The sequence below is a fragment of the Fistularia commersonii genome, unplaced genomic scaffold (assembly GCF_037954325.1).
Source record: "Fistularia commersonii isolate RoL2024-O1a breed Wild unplaced genomic scaffold, RoL_Fcom_v1.0 HiC_scaffold_44, whole genome shotgun sequence".
Taxonomy (NCBI): Eukaryota; Metazoa; Chordata; class Actinopteri; order Syngnathiformes; family Fistulariidae; genus Fistularia; species Fistularia commersonii.
This window is the reverse complement of record NW_028234002.1, coordinates 275,001-280,000: the sequence shown is the minus strand read 5'-3', so window position 1 is coordinate 280,000 and position 5,000 is coordinate 275,001.

The window sequence follows — 5,000 nt, the reverse complement described above, 5'->3', positions numbered from 1 at the left end:
TTCCATCTTTATCTCTCTGTTTCGCCAACCTATATAGATCGTTCTCACCCTCCTTACTATCCAACTGAGCATACAAGTCATCATACGCCCTTTGTTTTGCCTTCGCTACCGCCATCTTTACCTTTCGCCGCATCTCCCTGAACTGCTTTCTGTTCTCTTCAGTCCTCTCAGTATCCCACTTCTTCTTCGCTAACCGCTTTCTCCGTATATACTCCTGCACTTCCTCATTCCACCACCAAGTCTCCTTATCAACTTTCCTTCCAGATGACAAACCGAGTACTCTTCTACCTGTCTCCCTGATAACACTAGCTGTTGTTGTCCAATCATCTGGCAGCTCACCCTGACCACCCAGACCCTTTCTCAACTCCTCCCTGAAAACCGTGCAACGCTCCTCCCTTTTCAGCTTCCACCACTTTGTCCTCTGCTCTGCCTTTGTCCTCGTCATCTACCTTGTCACCAGAGTCGTCGCACAAACCGCCATCCTATGCTGTCTGGCTACACGCCCACCTACAACTACTTTGCAGTCACCGATCTCTTTCAGGTTACCTCGTCTATACAAGATGTAGTCTACCTGCGTGCTCCTACCTCCGCTCTTATAAGTTACCCTATGTTCCTGTTTTTTCTGGAAAAAGGTATTCACTACACCCATTTCCATCCCTTTTGCAAAATCTACCACCATCTGTCCCTCTGCATTCCTATCCTGGATACCATATCTGCCCATCACTTCTTCATCCCCTCTATTGCCTTCACCAACATGTCCATTGAAGTCTGCACCAATTACCACTCTCTCATTTCTGGGAATATTCTGCATCACTTCATCCAACTCATTCCAGAACTTCTCCTTCTCTTCAGGTTCACATCCCACCTGTGGCGCATAGCCACTAACAACACTGAGCATCACACCTTCAATTTCCAATTTCAGACTCATAAGTCTATCTGACATTCTTTTCACCTCTAGGACGTTCCTTACGAACTCCTCCTTCAAGATGACTCCTACTCCATTTCTCTTCTTGTCAGCACCATAATAGTATAACTTAAAGCCTGCTCCTAAGCTTCTAGCCTTACTACCCTTCCACCTGGTCTCCTGGACACACAGTATATCCAGCTTCCTTCTCTGCATCGTGTCCATCAACTCTCTACCTTTTCCTGTCATAGTCCCAATATTCAAAGTCCCTACTCTCAGTCCCAGGCTCTTTCCTTTCCTCCTCTCTCTCTGCTTCCGAACACGCACTCCTCCTCTTCTTCTTCTTCTTGTTCTTCGACCCACAGTAGCCCAATTTCCATTAGTACCCTGTAGGTCATCAGTACCAATGGCGGTCGTTGTTAACCCGGTCCGCGACCCATCCGGTATGGTATAGTTATGGTTGACTCGCATGTTTGGTTTTGGCAAACGTTTTACGCCGGATGCCCCTCCTGACGCAACCCTCTGCATTTATCCGGGCTTGGGACCGGCACAGGGAGACACTGCTCCGTGCCCCCCCCCCCCAAAGGCAGGCTTGGAGAGACACGGGCCAGTGCCGCCCTGAGGCTGCATTACCCTCTCTTTCTTACATTTATTATAAAAATATGCTTATCTTCCTTTTAGCTCATCACACATGTCTTTATGATTTTCAGTCCATGCCTCAGCCGGCCTGAAGCTCCACTGATGCGCATGTGCGGATGCCTCTATCTAGCGGACATAAAATAAAGACAATCATTCAAATGTGAATGAGTCGGCGTGATGCTCCGGGATGTGTGGAGCTCAGGGAGCTCCACGAGTGAGGGAGTTAAGTTAGGGCGGGGGTGCAAGTAGGCTCTAGGATTCCCCGAGTCGGGGCGAGCGATGGGTTTAGAGGCGTATCGCATTGAAGATAATGGCCGCATATCCTTCTTGGACTTTTCTAAAGCCTTTGACTCGGTCGAACATCCATTTATCATAGCAACGCTCGAACATTTTGGATTTGGTTAAATATTCAGGAATGTGATCCGTGGGCTCTATGAGAATATTCATAGCTGTGTCACCCTGCCAAGCGGCACCACTCCGAGCTTCCATGTTGATGTGGGAATCCCCCAAGGTTGCCCCATCTCACCCTATTTATTTATAATTGCTACCGAAATGCTAGCCGTTTATGTTGAAAAGAGCAACGATATCCAAAAGTTAGACGTGCTGGGGACTGAAATTGTTATTAGCCTGCTGGCAGATGACACAACCTTAGTTTTGAAAAATGAACATCAAGTCCCAATAAGTGCCGAAAACAACCAAAACATTCTCCAAGGCTTCAGGATTGTCATTAAACTTAAAGAAATGCAAACTTCTTGCGCTGCATGACTCGCCACTAAAGGAAATCAGCGATGTTTCTATGAAATCAGAAATAAAATACTTGAGCATTTTCCTATCCAAGGACCAAACGTTAAATCAATCCAGGAACATTGAATCTAAACTGAATCAAAGTAAAGCTTAATTCTAATATATGGCTCCAGAGAGATTTATCAATATTAGGCCGGATATATTTGACTAAAATGGATGTGTTTATCCAGATGTATATACCCAGCGTATTCCAATGCTGCTCCAAATCAACTCGTAAAATCTGTTAACCAAATCAATTTCAACTTTATCTGGAGGAACAGACCACACCATCTAAGAAAAATCACATATGGTGAAAGAAACAAGTGAAGGAGGGCTGAAAGTGATAGAGTCGGACTGCTTGAATGGGACATTGAAGGTGAACTGGTTGAAATCCTGGATCAAACCTCATCGTTCTTTCTGGTATTGTACTCCAAACTACTTATTCAACAAAGTCGGCGGCCTGAGTCTTCTGCTTATCTCTGACTTGGATATCAACAAGATTCCTGTCAAATGTTCAGAGTTCCATAAACAAATATTATTATACTGGAAAATGATATACGTACACAATTTCTCACCACACAGTATAATAGTTTGGAACAATCGATATGTACTGCATGGCAACAAACCTCTGTTTTACAAGGAATGCTTTGAGAAAGGTATATGGTCGATAATTGACTTGATGGATGACACTGGCAGTCCTCTGGACAATGAGCAGTTCTGTACTACACACAGATTCAAGCCTCCCATATTAGAGTTGCTAAAGTTACGAAACGCACTGCCTCGACAATTTGTATTCCTGACCAAAAATATAATGACGCACCGAACCGTACAACCACAGTTACCCCGACTATCACTCCAGGGAATCTCAATTGTGGACAGAAAGCGCGGCAACTCCTTTATTAGGAAATGTTTCACAGGAAACTTATTCCCTGGACGTCAAAAAAAAAAAAAAGGATATTTTAAATAAATTTGATGAGGAATCGATTGCCACGCTGCGAACTATGTATCTGACTCTACCCATACCCCCAAGGCAAAAGAGACCCACTTCAAAATTATGACTGACATCTACCCATCTAAGGAATTATCGAGGGTACGCTTTAATTTTGAAGATAATATTTGTACATTTTGTGAAGACAACATTGAAACCACTGACCATATATTTTTTCTCCTTCTCATTCCATCGTCACCAGTTTCCTTCTCAAAAGATGATATAACATTCTGTTTACTTATAAGCAACATAACAGATGAACTCTGTGTCAATGTTCTTTTAGGCCTGGCCAAGTTCTTCATTCACAAGAACAGAATGCAAAAATGCTCCCCAAATTTTAATGTCTTCATAAACGATTTTGAAATATAAAAAAAAAAAAAAAAAATCCTTAAAACTTATGGAAAAATCCGAAAACAAAAAAATATAGTTACCCATGTCCGAGGTTCCTTTTTTTTTTGGTAAAAAAAAAAAACAAAACAAAAAAAACAACTTGATTACATGTTACATTCCCCTTGCAATTTTTTTTTTTTTTTTTCGTTTTAATTTCTTATTTGTCTATCTATTGATTTAATTACTTCCTTTTAATTTCTTTTTTTGTCTCGCACTGTAAATTTCTCACAAACCTGTAACACTATTAACTTCTCATTACATACAGAACAAATGTCCTGATGTCCGTTGCTTCCTCATCCCTGGTTGTTTCATTGACATTCAGTTCTACCTTGCTATGTTTATTTGTACATTTGTATATTTGGGTGTACTATTTATGTTCAATTAAAAACAGTTTGATGTCTGAGATTCCTTGTGAACCGCCAACTTAATTACATGTTATATTCCCCTCACAATTTTTTTTTTTCGTTTTTAATTTTATTTTTCTATCTATTTATTTAATTATATCCTTTTAATTTTCTTTTTTTGTCTAGCATTAAAAATTTCTCGCAAACCGTTAACACTATTAACTTCTGATTACTTACACCACGAATGCGCTTATGCCCCCCCACCCATCCCGCTTTTTCCGTACGGTGGCAGACACTGAGATCGAAAGCAAATGGGTGTCATTGAAATGCAGTAACAGGGTGATAACAGCCGTGTTCGAAGTGTGTAGGGGCTTATAGGAGAGCAGAAGCACGTCACGCAATTCACCTGAGTTCGGAGGATCGGGAGTACCAGGGCCCATAGCGGAGAAGCGGAAGAGCGCAGTTATGTGTCTCTTCTCAAAGGCCGGGAAGCTGGGGGGCAGCAGGACCCCTTAGACCGGCTAATGTGAGCCTTCTCCGGACATAGATCACCCGGACTTATGACTGGAGCTCCCGGACCTCTGGGCACACACATATGTGAATGAGTGGATGAGCTAATGTTGGTTTGGTTGTGGATACGTTTCGGCCAATGCTATCAGCACAGCGATGATGAGTTCAGGTGTGTCTGTGTGTGTTTGTGTGTTTGTGTGTGTGTGTGTGTGTGTGTGTGTGCGTGTGTTTGTGTGTGTGTGAGAGTTTGTTTTTGTGGGTTGGGGGGGGTTCCCGCGGACACGGAGTACCAGGGCCTGGAGCGGATGAGGTGAGGAGCGGAGGAGAGCAGAAGCCCGGACCGTGATTCGCTTGTGTCCAGCGGTTCGGGAGTTCCAGGGCCCGAAACGGAGGAGCGGAGGAGCGGAGGACGGCAAAACCCCTTTCTGCAATTCGCCTGAGT